Consider the following 16,172-nt stretch of genomic DNA (forward strand, 5'->3'; position numbering starts at 1 on the left):
CCACGTGAAGAGTAGGATAATGTGATGGCCTCCCTTATTCATCTGGCCAGCGTGCCCTTAGAAGCTTTCTTCCCCTTACGAGGACCCTGAAAGCAGACAGAGAGAACTATCCTGCCTACACTCTTGTGTTGTCTCTAGTTACTGGATTAGGCACCTTCTGATGTCTAGTGTATGCAAGACCTTCTCTTTCGTGTTCCTAGGGTTAGGGCAGAAAGAAGGGAGGGTGATTTCCTGGGACCTGTGAAATCTTGACGCCACTTTTGGTAGATAGGCAGGGTCAGTTTTCAGAATAACCCTATCCTCTAAGATTTGTGCGAAGGGGGGCCCTGCCGATAGGGCCTGAATATCACTAACCCTACGTGCGGATGTAAGAGCTACCAAGAGTGCTGTTTTTAGAGACGGAGAGTTTTTAGGGATGCTTCTGACAGGGGTTCAAAAGGTGCCTCCGTTAGAGCTGACCAAGTTTAAATCTCAGGGTGTAGTATTTCGGGATGGGATAGGACGGGATCTAGCTGATGCCTTAATAAACCTAGATACCCATCTATCCCTGGCTAGGTCAAAATTATAGAGCGCTCCCAGGGCCGCAACATGAACTTTTAAGGTACTTGTGGCCAGGCCCTGCTCTAAACCCCTCTGTAAAAATTCCAGGATGGCTCCCCACCCAACCTGGAACCTGAGACTGAAAGGAATTTCTTTCAGATTTTCCCTTACAGTTTGGTGGTGACTGGTTTTCTACTTTGAAGTAGTAGTGATGTGATCAAATTTGGGGAGAAACCTTTTGTCTTTCAGAAGAGCCCTCTCAAATTCCAGGCTGTCAAGTGTAAGCTTGACACCTGAGGATGGAGGACCGGACCCTGAGAAAGGAGGTCCAGGAGAACCCATGGATCGGAGATTGACAACCTCCTCAGCCATGAAAACCACGCTCTCTTTGGCCAAAAGGGGGCTATCAGGATTACCCTCGCTTCCTCTTTTGATTTTCCTCAGAACAGCTGGAATCAGAGCGGTCGGAGGAAAAGCGTAAGCTAGAGGGTAATTCCATGGGATCATGAAGGCATCCACGGCTACCGGGTTCCCTTTGGGATCTAGGGAGCAAAAAGAGCGTGTTTTTTTGTTCTGATTGTTGGTGAACAGATCTATGGAGGGCCGGACCCACCTTTGTACAATCTGCCGAAAAACTGCCTGACTTAATTTCCACTCGCCCTGCTTCAACTGAGTCCGACTCAGAAAGTCTGCAGTACGATTTTCTACCCCTTTTATGTGTAGAGCGGATAGGGATTGCAAGTTCTCCTCGGCTAAGCGAAAGATGACCTCTGTTGTCTGCATTAGGGAAAGGGACCGTGTACCCCCCTGGTGGTTCAGGTATGCTACTACTACATGGTTGTCTGAGAAGACCCTCACGTGATGTCCCTGTAGTGTGTGCATGAACTCCCGGAGTGCCTGCTCTACTGCTAGGAGCTCCTTCATGTTTGAGGACAATAGTTTTAGACGTTCTGTCCAGACCCCCTGAGCTAACAGGTTGTTGAGGTGGGCCCCCCAGCCCCGGGGCTTGCATCTGTGGTCAGGACTTGCGGTGTTGGGATTGTCCAAGGAATCCCCTGGGCCAGATTGTGTATGTTCCCCCACCACTCTAGGGAAAAATTTGTTTTTTACAGATAGCGTTAACAGCCCTTCTAAACGCCCTTTTAGTGCTTTTTCTGCCTCTAGGATTTCCCACTGAAGGGTCCTGGTATGTATTTGAGCCCATTGAACGGCCGGGAAGCACGCTGTCAGGGAACCTAGCAGGGACATGGCCTTCCGAAGGGACATAGACGGGTGGGATTTTGCCCATGATATCAGGTTTAAGATTTTTTGAATCTTCCCTGAGGGGAGACGACACTCCTGAATTTTTGAATCCAGTATGACGCCTAGGTACTCCTGTATCTGGCACGGTTCTGTCTTGGACTTTTCCAGATTCAAAAGCCACCCTAAGCGAGTCAAGGAATCCATGACCACCTTCAGATGGGATTTGCAGTTTAGGAAGGAGCTGCCTATTATCAGGAAGTCGTCTAGGTATGGGACGACTAGGGTGTTCTGCTGCCTTAGATGAGCCATCACCTCTGCAACCACTTTGGTGAAGACCCTTGGGGCTACGGCGATGCCGAATGGGAGGGCTGTATATTGGTAGTGCTTCACCACTCCACCTATAGGAACAGCTACCCTGAGGAACTTCCGGTAGTCTTTGTGTATCGGGACGTGATAATAAGCGTCTTTTAAGTCCAGGACGGCCATGAAACAACCGGGAAACAGCATTTTTATTGAAGATTTTATTGTTTCCATTTTGAAGGCTTCCACCTTCAACAGCTTGTTCAGCTTTTTCAAATTCACAATCATCCTGTAAGTCCCATCCTGTTTCTCAGGAATAGAGGAGAATAGAAGCCCATACCCACCCCCTGTCCCCCACCCCCCACCCCCCCCGGACCTCCTGGAGGACTGCCTTCCCTACCAGTCCCCGGATTTCCTGCTCCAAGGCTAGTTGCTCCTCTTTTGAAGACCTTTCGGGGGTTATAATAAAGTTTCTCTGAGGGACTTTGAGGAACTGGAGTCTCCATGAGCTGTTGGATATTAGCTCCCAGGCCGGGAGAGAACTTGATAGCCTTACCCCCACCCGGGGCAAATCTTCATTGGGGGGGCTTTCTGTTATCACTGGAGGGCTTGTTAAATAGGAATCCCTTGGTCTTCCTTCTCCTGTCTTCCCACCTATCCTGCTCTTTAGGGGGTTTTCTACGCATAAACTTTCTACTCCGAAAAGGTTTCCTGTAAGCAGTATTAGACAGGACAGGAAACAGTTTCTTATTATCCCCTGCTTTATCCAGGATGTCATCAAGGGCAGGCCCAAATAGAAACTCGCCCTCACAGGGGATGGAGCACAATCTAGATTTAGTTTGTAGTTCCCCGGGCCAACATTTGAGCCGGAGGGCTCGTCTAGCCGCGTTAGCAAGCCCTGCTGCTCTAGCACTTAACCTGACGGAGTCCGCCGAGGCATCTGCCAGGAAGGCCGCTGCCCCTTTCATTATCGGGATGGCTTCAAGGATTGTGTCTCTGGATGTCTTCTGCCTCAGTTGTGATTCCAGCTGATCCAACCAGACCATTAGCGATCTGGCCGTACACGTGGCAGCTACCGCAGGTTTTAAAACCCCCCCCCCAGCTGCTTCCCAGGAACCCTTTAGGAAGGTGTCTGCCTTTTTATCCATGGGGTCTTTTAAGACACCCATGTCCTCAAATGGAAGGGAGTATTTTTTTTTGAGGCTTTGGCTATGGCAACATCCAGTTTCGGTGCTTTTTCCCAAAAGGAACATACAGGGTCCTCAAACGGGTACTTTCGTTTAGGGGACGGGAAGCCCTTCCTCTCTGGTCTTTTCCACTCTTTCTTAATCAGCGAATGAACATGTTCATTGAGTGGAAAAGATCTCCTCTTTTTCTGTTCTAGCTCGCTGAACATCACGTCTTGTATGGATTTTTTGGGCCGGGGATCTGTTAATCCCATGGTAGACCTGACTGCCTTGATGAGGCTGTTTCCTCAATGGGAAAACGGCTCTGACCTCCTCTATCTGTAGACAAGGAAGAGGTGGAAGTGTCCGAATCTCCGCCATCCTCAGAACTACTAGACGTGGACTCGGGGGATATGTTTTTAGTTTTCTTTACTCTTTTGCCCTGAAAAGATTTAAGTGTTTTCAACTTGCGACTTAATTAGCGTTCTAAGTTCAGAGGCAAATCTCGGGTTTCCCTCGCATATAGTCTGCTCAATGCAGGTGCTGCAGAGTCTTTTTTTCCCCAGTAGTGGGCAGGGCCTCAGTGCATAGTGCACAAGTCCTATTTTTTGTTTTCCCTATACTCCTTTTTTTTTTTTTCCCCTATAGGAGACAAGAGAGAGCAAGGGCCACGAAGCTCACTTATCAACCAGACGGAAGAGCGGGTACCGGTTCAGGAGGTGGAGCCATCTTTGTAGCCGGAGTCCTGGAAGATGCCGAGGTGGAGTCCTTGCTGCGCTGTGACTATCTGCCAGAGTGCCCGCTTCCACTCCGGTCCTGGCGCCCCGTCTCTTCCGGCCCCTTTTTCCATTGGTTTGGCGGTGGTGGTGGCGACTGAGGATGTAGCTGCTGCTCCTCAGGTAGCTCTTGGTCACTCATTATTATAATATATATATATATATATTTTTCATACAGCGTGCCAGAGCCCAGAAGAGCACATACTGGCGTCCTCTGCTGTGTTTAAGGCACTGGGAGTGCCTGTAGTGACCCCCCCCCCCCCCTTCCTCCCCCGTTCCTGTGGTGGGACGCCCGCACCTGCGCAGACTGGTTATCCAGTCATGCATTGCGGCATCCGGGGGCGCCCGCGCGCGTGCCTGCGGGGGAGGACGCCTGCGCAGACTGGCTACCCAGTCATGCATTGCGGCGCCGCGTCATCCGGGGGAGCTCACCTCCGCAACCGGGTCCAGCACAGTCCTGGCGGCCTCCTCTTCGTCCAGACCCCCCTCCGCACACCCTAAAGGCTCACTGACCTCAGCGGTGGCGCAGGGGGACCCCCGCTGCCTGGATCGTACTGGCCGTGCCTGGCATCCCACGATGTCCATCTTCTGGCACCCCGCAGGTATGCCTCCTCTGGACTGTAGGGTCCTGTCAAGGACAGGAAACCAACTGATGCGGAAGAGAGGCACCGCCCTTTTATCTGTAGGTTTCCTGTCCTTGAAGGGCTGATCCCCTCTCTCTCCGTGGTGCCGTCATGGGGGGGGAGGAGAAATAGAGCTTTTTGGCAATGCAAAGCAGCAGTTTGTTTACAGACGGTGCAATGAAGCTTATAAGGAAAAGAATACCTTACCAACAGTTAAGCATAATGGAGGATCCATAATGCTGTGGGGTTGCTTTGCTGCACCTGATACTGGAGGCCTTGAATGTATCACAGGAATCATGAAATCAGAGAATTATCAAGAGATTGTAGAGTAAAATGTCCTACCCAGTGTAAAAAAAAAAACTTGGTTTGAGTCGAAGATCATGCGTCCTCCAGCAAGACAATAACCCAAAGCACGAGGGCTGTGGAGTCTGTAAGCCAAACCTCCGACTCCCTCATACATGGCTCATGTTTAAGTGATAAATTTACTGTAGCACAGATTCATCTCAGCTAAAAGTCTAGACCCTTAGATCAGGAATAGGACAGACATTTATAGGACATTTCATAGCTTTCCCAAATTCTTATGAAAAAATATTCCCCACAAACTCCATTGAATTACTGTACCCAATGTATTATATATTTTAGGAGTCGTTGTTGGTCCATTTTATACCGGCTCCGACTCCACAGCCCTGCAAAACACACATCCAAAAGTACACAGGGATGGTTGAAAAAGAAAAAATGGACTGTTTTAACCCCTTTCCGACGTGCTACGTAATGGTGCGCACCACTTTGGCACCCCCTGTTCAGCGCGGGCTCCGGCGCTGAGCTCGCACTGAAACGGGCACATGTCAGCTGATTTACACAGCTGACATGTGCCCGCAACAGCCGCGGTTGGAATCGCGATCCACCTGCGGCTGTTAACTAGTTAAATGCCGCTGTCAATCTCTGGCAGTCTCCTATGGAGACTATAGAAGCAAGCAAAAAGTGTAAAATGTTTTTTTAAAAAATTAAAATATAAAAGTTTAAATCACCCCCCCCCTCGCCCCATTCAAAATAAAATAATAAAAAATAAACCCCACATATACATATTTGGTATCGCAGCGTTCAGAATCGCCAGATCTATCAAAATAAAAATTGGAATTTTTTTCTCTTTACGCCGTTTACCAAACGCCAGAATTTAGGCTTTTTTGGTCGCCTCAACATTGCAATAACGGGCGATCAAAACATCGGATCTACCCCAAAATGGTATCAATAAAAACGTCAGCCCGGCGCACAAAAAATAAGCCCTCACCCAGCCCCAGATCCTGTAAAGTGGAGACGCTATGGGCCTCGGGAAATGGTGCTTTTTTTTTATTTATTTTTTTTATAGCAAACTTTGAAAAAAAAATTCACCAGTTAAATAAAAAAGAACCTATAAAAAATGTTGTCTACGAACTCTTAATAACCTGGAGAATAATAATGGCAGATCAGTTTTTAGCATTCAGTGAACGTGGTAAAAATACCCCAAAAACTGTGGAATTTCATTTTTTTTTTTTTTTTTTTTTGCAATTTCACCACACTTGGAATTTTTTCCCGTTTTCCAGTACACGATATGGTAATTTTTGCGGGACGAGTTGTACTTTTAAACTTCATCACTGGCTTTAAGTCCTCACATGGCGATATTAACCAAAAAATAAAAAGGCTATGGCTCTGGGAAGAAGGGGAGCAAAAAAACGGAAATTGCTCCAGTCATGAAGGGGTTAAAATGGCCAGCAATGAGTCCTGACCTCAATCCCATTGAAAATCTTTGGGGTGAGCTGAAATCTGTCATTGGGAAAACGAATCCTGCAAACATTCAAGAGTAAATTGCAAAGGAAGAGTGGGAGAAAATTCCAGCTGAGAATGAGAAGTGCAAGAAGCTTATAGATGACTACAAGAAATGTTTGGAGGCTTTCAGCAATGCCAAAGGGTGTACAACCAAGTATTAATTAGGGGTGCCTTTATTGCTGCACATGCTGTTTTGTTCTGGGGTTTTTTCTTTTGAAATTGCAGCATGGAAGTTGAAAAATAATGTTGTATTACTTTGGATCTCTGATTAAAAAATCCTAAGGATATAACTTTGGTCCATTTATTTCTGAAAATATTGTACAGTCTATCGAAAAAAAAAAAAAGTGCCAATAATGGTGAGCAGCACTGTACATGTCGGCTATGTAATACAGCCAGCATCTACAGCTTGTATGGGTTGCTTTCAGGGCTGTGGAGTCTGAGTTGGTGTCAATTTTGGTGGAGTCGGTATAAAATGGACCGACTCCAACTCCTAAAATTATATAATAAATTGGGTACAGTAGTTCAATGCAGATTGTGGGGAATATTTTTTTCATAAGAATTTGGGAAAGTTATGAAATGTCCTATTGCTGATCTAAGGGTCTAGACTTTTAGCTGAGATGAATCTGTGCTACAGTAAATTTATCACTTAAACATGAGCCATGTATGAGGGAGTCGGAGGTTTGGCTTACAGACTCCACAGCCCTGATTGCTTGGCTCCTTGGCTTTCTACACCCTCGTAACCCCTGTAATCATGTACATGTGTGTGTGTGTGTGTGTGGTAGTACATTTAAAGGGGTTTTCCCATGAACAAAAGTTCATTTTAATTAATAGATCTTGGAATAATTTCTACAATTGGATGTGTTTAAATAAAATGTTCCTGTGCTGAGATAATCTTATACATGTGCCCCTGCTGTGTACTGTGTAATGGCTGTGTCTGACCGTACAGGGACATGGTCTGATCATACCACAGCTCCTCCTGGACGGGGAGGACCCAAGTGTAGACATTTACAGCATGGGATCGCAAATGATTCTTTCTTTGAAGTAAAACATTGTTTAACCTCTTCCCTACCGCCCACTGTGCATAATAAACGTTGGCGCTTGCTGGGCTCTGTGCAGCGCAGACGTTTATGAACGGTCAGCGGTTTTGCAGCGCTCAGGACCCCCAGGTCCCTGCAAGTTCTCCAATTCCTGTGCCGAGCAACAGCTCTGACAAGTAACCTCATCGGGACCTGATTGGATCAGGTCTCAATGATTTTTAACCCTTTGCTATCTTCTAGAAGAGAAGGGGTCATCCACTTACCTTTCCGACTGCCCCTGTGATGAGATCTGGGGCTGTCATAGCAGCCATGTATGGTGGCCTGCTAGGCTCAGCCAGCAGCTGAGTATAGCAGGAGATCTGCCAGTGAACCGAAAAATAAAAATTTAATTCCCATACAGGGACTAAGTAAAAAAAAAAAGTTTAAAAATTGTTTTCAAACTATAAAAATACCCCACTAAATTAAACCAATAAAACCGTATATTTATGCAAAAACGAAAGTACACATTTGGTATCACCGCGTCCAGAGCAACCCGATCTATAAAACGGTCACACTAGTTAACCCCTTCTGCGCACACTGTAAAGAAAAATTAAATAAACGGAGCAAAAAACAATGCTTTTTCAAATTGCCAAACAAAGTGGAATAAAACGCGATCAAAAAGATGAAAGTAAATAAAAACGGTACCGCTGAAAACATCATCTTGACCCACAAAAAAAATGCCACCATACAACTCCATCAGTGGAAAAATCAAGTTATAGCTCTCAGAACAAAGCAATACAAAACCTATTTTTTTCTATAAAATAGTTTGTGTAAAATCACCAAAACATAAACTATACAAATGTGGTATCGCTGTAATCATACTGACCTGAAGAATAAAGATGCTTTTATCAATTTTCCCACATGCGGAACGTCATTAAAAAAAAAAAAAAAACAAACAAAAAAAAAAAAGAAAAACCTCAAACAAATTCTGAATTGCTGTTTTTTGTTCATTCTGCTTCCCAAAAAAAACGGAATAGAAAGCAATCGAAAAATGTCATGTGTCTGAAAATGGTACCAATTAAAAAGTCAACTCTTCCCGCTAAAAAGCAAGCCCTTACATGACTGTCAGCCGAAATATGGAAAAATTATAGGTCTCAAAATATGGTGATGCAAAAACTAGTTTTTGCAAAAAAAGCGTCTTTTTAGTGTGTGAAAGCAGCCAAACATAAAAACCCTATTTAAAATCTGGTATCGCACCGACCCGAAGAAAAAAAGTCAGCTAATCACATATACCACACGAGGAATGTCGTAAAAAATATAACCAATTCTTCACCTACTGTTGATTTGTTCATTCTGCTTCCAAAAACAACGCAGTAAGGCTCTGCTCACATTTATCCTGCACTGAGCGATTACACCAGGGTTTAGTGTAAATCTCTGAAATATGTGATTCAGACGGAACCCCCGGAGGCAGATGGACTGTTGACGCCGTCTGACCTGGGTCACTGCTGGATCAGTCTTTCTAGGCGTGCATAAAAGTGCAATTGGTCAGTTTTGTGCACCTCTGAAACGAAGGACTTTGAACCTCTGCTGCCTCATTATAGTGAATGAATCCCTTTGGGGTTTCATCTCAATCCACAAAAAAAACCAAATTATCACTCTGGTCTGTCAACTGTTTATGGAAATATAGGGGGTCTCCATGTTACTGGTAGCACAAAGGCACCGGAAATGCCAAATTGCTATTGCCCCCAAAAGAAATTCAGAAAATTTTGTACTCCCAAATCCAAATGCCCCACAGAGTGCCTAAATCATATTTAGGGTCCACAATTTTGGCATTTCTTTTTTTTTTAAATTAGTTTATTAAACAGCAATAATAATAATAATAAAAAAAAAGTGCACGTTTTGTGTATAACCAATATAATGTATACACACTCATCATAATAAGAAAACAGCAAGTTTGTATAATTATTTGTATGAACTTCAATTCCATAAGTCCATATTCTTTTGCGAGGCTTATGGAACAATTGAGGAGTAATTAAGACTCATTATTCAGATTTATATATTTTTGGTTAAACATAGCTCAGAATGATACAATACATCCAACATAACTATCATATTCTTAAAGAACGAAAAAACGAAGACTACCCTGCTGCCAAGAGCGATTTCAACATTAACAACATTATGATACTATAAAATGTGAGTCAATGTATTCTTTACTACAGCTATTATAATTTCCCTAAGCAGCCTCTATTCTGATATATTGTCTGCTCGTAAGGTATAATTGAGTTTACCAGCTCAATCCAAGCTCTAAGAGATGGATGTAAATTACCCATCCAGCGTAGGGCCAATATTTTCCTAGCTAACAAAAGCGTCTCCCGCAGGGGAATTTTAACATGATATCCCCATATCTCTTCATCTAGCACACCAAATAAGCATACTAATGGATTAAGAGGAACGGGAGTAGATATAAGGGAGGTTAACAACGAGGTTACCTCGTTCCAAAAGGATAGGATAACTGGACATCTCCATACCATATGTATAAAATCTGCATCCATTGTATGGCATCTTAAGCATTCTGAAGTTTGAGACCGTCCCATTCTGAATAACCGTAACGGGGTCAGGTATGTTTGGTGTACTATATAAAAATGGGTCATTTTGTTATTGGCCGAATGGGGACACCTTGGTTGGAGATTCAAGAATCTCCTCCCAATCTTCATCTTGGATATCAGGAATGAGGAGTTTCCATTTTACTCTTGCTGTCAATAAAGCAGAATCAGTACTCACGGACAACATGTATGTATATAAAGTGGAAATAAGACCTTGGGGACCTTGTGATTTAAGGATCCCTATTAAAGGGAAAGACGATATTGTTTGAGTTGTATTTATGTTGCGTGTGTGATTGAATTGCTGGTCTGAGCTGTAGGTAGTGAAAAAAATGGGGCCTAGGGATTCTGTATTTAGTTTGTACTTGTTCAAAGGACATTAGGACACCGTGATCATATAAATATTTAACCAAGGAAACACTATGTGAGATCCAGAATTGAGTGGACGGGTGGTTTAGTAACACTGGGAAGTAAGTCTTATTCCATAATGGCATTTCAGCTATGATGACATCAAAGCAAATCACTTTTTTAATTTTGTCTCCAGACTGATCGTGCCAATCGGAGTAAGGGTAATAATCTAGGGGTATTGGGTTTTTTAGAAACAGATAAACCTAACAGGCAATCGACTTTTGCAGCATGGGCCAAATGGCTCTCCGAATTAGGTAGATAATTATTGGCCATCCACTTACTCAAAGCTTTGATTTGCCCAGCCAAATAATACAAAAAGAAATCCAGCAGTGCCGCTCCTCCCATTTGTTTAGATCTATGTAAGGTGGACAATTTAAATTTGGGTCTAGTCTTCCCCCATATTAAGGACAAGATAAGTGAATTTAGGTTTGAGAGAGATTTAGGAATCAATACTGCACTATGCTGGAGGGTATAACTGAGCTTTGGAAGTAGAATCATCTTAATCAGGTTTATACGTCCTCAGACAGAACGGTAATTTACTCCAAATGGCAAATTTAAGCTTGGCGAGTTCTAACAACGGGAGAATATTAAATTGTAAATGATTAATTGCTCACCTTATTCTCTTTCCTCTCCCTTTTTTTTTTTTTTTTTTTTTTTTTTTTTTTTTATAGAATGTAACCCTGCTTTTGTACTGATCACAAGACATGGTTATGACTTAGGATATTTTTGTTCGAAACACGTAATCCCCCTGGATCTACAATTTTAACAGCATGATTTTAAAGGAATTCTAATAAACATGAAGTTTTAACATTCATTCAGATTCTCATTTGGATGTCTGTTGCTGGATCCCTGTTTTTTGTAAATTGTAAATTTGTTTTGGTATATTTATTCCTAGATATTTAAAATTAGATACAATAGGCAGTGGGGATAACGTTTCAAGGTGATCCATTGGATCCTGGGAAAGAGGCATTAAAGCGGATTTATCCCAGTTTATGTATAATCTTGAATATTTACTAAATTTGTCTTTAGTGGTAATCACATGAGGTAATGTTTCTTCTACTTTATCTATAAATATCACCATGTTGTCAGCATATAAGACAATAGTGTCTAAACGGTCTGCTATAGTTATACCCATAATGACTGGAGTGCGTCTTATACGTATCACTAGTTCTTCGATTGCAAGAGCAAAAAAGGGCCGGGGAGAGGGGACATCCTTGACGTGTTCCTTTTGCCAAAGAGAACGACCCCGATATAGAATTGTTTATAATTATTTGGGTTTTTGGATTCATATACACTGCTCAAAAAAATAAAGGGAACACTCAAATAACACATCCTAGATCTGAATGAATGAAATATTCTCATTGAATACTTTGTTCTGTACAAAGCTGAATATGCGGACAACAAAATCACACAAAAATCATCAATGGAAATCAAATTTATTAACCAATGGAGGCCTGGATTTGGAGTCACCCCCAAAATTAAAGTGGAAAAAAAGACACTACAGGCTGATCCAACTTTGATGTAATGTACTTAAAACAAGTCAAAATGAGGCTCAGTATTGTGTGTGGCCTCCACGTGCCTGTATGACCTCCCTACAACGCCTGGGCATGCTCCTGATGAGGTTGCGGATGGTCTCCTGTGCGATCTCCTCCCAGACCTGGACTAAAGCATCCGCCAACTCCTGGACAGTCTGTGGTGCAACGTGACATTGGTGGATGGAGCGAGACATGATGTCCCAGATGTGCTCAATCGGATTCAGGTCTAGGGAACGGACGGGCCAGTCCATAGCTTCAATACCTTCATCTTGCAGGAACTGCTGACACTCCAGCCACATGAGGTCTGGCATTGTCCTGCATTAGGAGGAACCCAGGGCCAACCGCACCAGCATATGGTCTCACAAGGGGTCTGAGGATCTCATCTCTGTACCTAATGGCAGTCAGGCTAACTCTGGCGAGCACATGGAGGCTGTGCGGCCCTCCAAAGAAATGCCACCCCACACAATTATTGACCCACTGCCAAAACGGTCATGCTGAAGGATGCTGCAGGCAGCAGATCGCTCTCAACGGTGTCTCCAGACTGTCACGGCTGTCACATGTGTTCAGTGTGAACCTGCTTTCATCTGTGAAGGGCACAGTGGTGACTTTGCCAATCCTGGTGTTCTGTGACAAATGCCAAGCGTCCTGCACGGTGTTGGGCTGTGAGCACAACCTCCATCTGTGGACATTGGGCCCTCATACCACCCTCATGGATGTACATTTATGGCCTGCTGGAGGTCATTTTGCAGGGCTCTGGCAGTGCTCCTCCTGTTCCTTCTTGCACAAAGGCGGAGGTAGGGGTCCTGCTGCTGGGTTGTTGCCCTCCTACGGCCCACCTCCACGTCTCCTGGTGTACTGGCCTGTCTCCTGGTAGCGTCTCCAGCCTCTGGACACTACGCTGACAGACACAGCAAACCTTCTTGCCACAGCTCGCATTGGTGTCATCCTGGATGAGCTGCACTACCTGAGCAACTTGTGTGCGTTGTAGAGTCCGTCTCATGCTACCACTAGTGTGAAAGCACAACCAACATTCAAAAGTGACCAAAACATCAGCCAGAAAGCATTGGTATTGAGATGTGGTCCCCACCTGCAGGACCACTCCTTTACTGAGTGGGTCTTGATAATTGCCAATAATTTCCATCTATTGTCTATTCCATTTGCACAACAGCATGTGAAATTGATTGTCAATCAGTGTTGCTTCTTAAGTGGACAGTTTGATTTCACAGAAGTTTGATTTACTTAGAGTTATATTCTGTTGTTTAAGTGTTCCCTTTATTTTTTTTTGAGCAGTGTATATTGCGCAAATCCACTTCCGAAATTAGGACCGAATTCATATTTTTGTAAACCTGCAGATAAAATGGACCACTCAATCGAATCGAAGGCCTTAGCTGCATCCAGCGAGGCCAGGGCCCATTTATTATCTGGCACCAGAGAACTGTACTGAACTGCTGATTGAACTCTCCTGATGTTAATAGATGTTTTCTTCCCGTGCATAAAACCGGTCTGGTCTGGGTGTAGTATTTAAAGTATCACCGAGTTTAGTCTAGTGGCTAGGATTTTAGTGAGAATTTTGTAATCCACATTTACCAACGATATGGGGCGGTATGACCCACATTCGAGGGGATCTTTCCCTTCTTAAGTATTATATTGGCTTCATAAGAGGAGTCTGGTAAAGAACCTTCCTCCCAGGTCCTCTGAAACCCTTTTAAAAGGAGTGGTCCAAAATATCCCGATTATTTCCTATACATTTCAATAGGAAATCCATCTGGCCCAGGTGCTTCCCTGAAGCCATATCCACTATAGCTCTATTTATCTCCTCTATAGTAAAATCCGTGTCAAGAAAGGCTTGTTGAGTGGGGCTTAACGTGGAAAACTTTGATAAATATTCAAGACATTCTAAGGTGTTGAAACCACCTTTGGAGATACTGTTTTATAGTAATCCTGAAAATATTTGAGTGTCACCTGTTGAGGTTACTATCGAGTTATCTGGTTTTCGAATTTGAAGTATGGTATTGGATGTGTTATGCTGGCGTACTATAAATGCCAGTAGTTTGCTGGACTGGTTCCCTAATTCAAAATATGACTGGGGGTAAAGAATAATTTACTCTTAGATTTGGTGTCCATAAATTGGGTATATAACCACTTAATTCTATTTTCATTTGTTTGATTAGTTATATAAGTTGTTTCCGAATCCCTCAGTCGTTTTTCCATTTCATTATCCTCCTTTGATGTCACCCGTTTAATATAAGATATTGTAGAAGATAAACATCCTCTTAAATACGCTTTAATGGCATCCCAAAACAAGTTACCGTATTTTTCGGACTATAAGACAATTTTTTCTCAAATTTTGGAGGAAAGTGGGGGGTGCGTCTCATAGTCCGAATACTATATACCTGGCTGTGCATGGTGGTGGGTGTGGGGGAGCGGCAGCGGGAGATCAGCGTGGCACAGGAGGCAGCAGCCGCCTGCTGCAGCCTACCCTGTGCCCGCTACTAGAGAAAATGAATATTCCCTGCTCCCCACACCCATGGGCGTGGAGAGCAATAAATATTCCTTTTTCTTAATGGCCAGCACACTGTACCGCAGCGCGGCTCCTGCTGCCGCTCTGCGGTCTGTATGCCCGCTATTAAAGCTCATGAATATTCGCTACAACCCACTCTTAGGAGTTGTAGTGAATATCCATGGACTTTAATAGCAGGCACACTGACCGCAGAGCGGCTGCAGGAGTCGCGCTGCGGTACAGTGTGCCAGCTATTGAACAGACTGAATGGTCACTGCTCCCCACGCACAGAGTCCCGGCGTGGGGAGCAGTGACTACTCCAGCACAGCGTCTCACACGGTGTGTGAGGGCGCATGGCAGGGACGCCATGCGCACCCTGCCATGTGCGGCTCACACAGTGAGAGTGTCGGCAGAAGAGCGGGACAGCGCTGGAGGAGAGAGGAGGTGAGTATAATTGTTTTATTTTTTATTTTTTTGAAGGCGGCGTGATGGGGGCTCAAGGGGTGTCATTAATACCAAAATGGGGTATAAAGGGGTGCCATGCATACCAGGATGGGGGCTCAGGGGGTGCCATGCATACCAGGATGGGGGATGATGGCCAGGTATACCAGGAAGGAGGGGCCATACATACCAGGATGGAGGATATTAACAGAATTGGGGGACATTACCCCAATACCAGTGTCAGCAGCAGACCACATCTTTTTGCTTACATTTTATTTCCCTATTTTCCTCCTTTTAAAACCTACATGCATCTTATGGTCCGGTGCGTCTTATAGTCCGAAAAATACAGTAATATTTTGTGGTTCAGGATGAGACTAAATGAAACAATCCAACTGGTCTAGAGTTCTATCGTTGGAGCCTATCAATTTCAGCCAGAATGAGTTTAGCTTCCAAAATTTGGCCAAACCTGAGTTTAAGTATTATCAGACTACAACCCCTGGCAAAAATTATGGAATTACCGGACTTGGAGGATGTTCATTCAGTTGTTTAATGTTGAAAAAAAGCAGATCACAGACATGGCACAAAACTAAAGTCATTTCAAATGGCAACCTTAGGGCTTTAAGAAACCCTAAAATAAATCAAGATTAAAAATGTGGTACTCAGTAAGGGTAATTTTTTTTTTCAGCCCAATTAGAGGGAAAAAATTATGGAATCGTGAAAAACAAACACACAAGAACACTCCAATACATCACTTGTATTTTGTTGCACCACCTCTGGCTTTAATAACAGCTTGCAGTCTCTGAGGCATGGACTTAATGAGTGACAAACAGCACTCTTCATCAATCTGGCTCCAACTTTCTCTGATTGCTGTTGCCAGATCAGCTTTGCAGGTTGGAGCAATGTCATGGACCATTTTCTTCAACTTCCACCAAAGATTTTCAATTGGATTGAGATCCGGATTACTTGCAGGCCATGACATTGACCTTATGTGTCTTCTTTCAAGGAATGTTTTCACAATTTTTGCTCTATGGCAGGATGCATTTTCATCTTGAAAAATGATGTCATCATCCCCAAATATCCTTTCAATTGATGGGATAAGAAAACCATCCAAAATATCAATGTAAACTTGGGCATTTATTGAAGATGTAATGACAGCCATCTCCCCAGTGCCTTTACCTGACATGCAGCCCCATATCATCAATGACTGTGGAAATGTGCATGT

At 43.9% G+C, this 16,172-nt stretch overlaps 1 protein-coding gene across 2 annotated transcripts in view; it reads left to right on the forward strand.

Annotated features, from left to right (window-relative positions):
- The window catches only part of CDK2 (cyclin dependent kinase 2), a 48,200-nt gene that overhangs the window by 19,404 nt on the left and 12,624 nt on the right, over positions 1-16,172 (forward strand). The gene's annotated exons all lie outside the window — the stretch shown is intronic.

The sequence above is a fragment of the Phyllobates terribilis genome, unplaced genomic scaffold (genome assembly GCF_046119375.1).
Source record: "Phyllobates terribilis strain yellow unplaced genomic scaffold, ASM4611937v1 Scaffold_2__4_contigs__length_985480577, whole genome shotgun sequence".
Lineage (NCBI taxonomy): Eukaryota > Metazoa > Chordata > Amphibia > Anura > Dendrobatidae > Phyllobates > Phyllobates terribilis.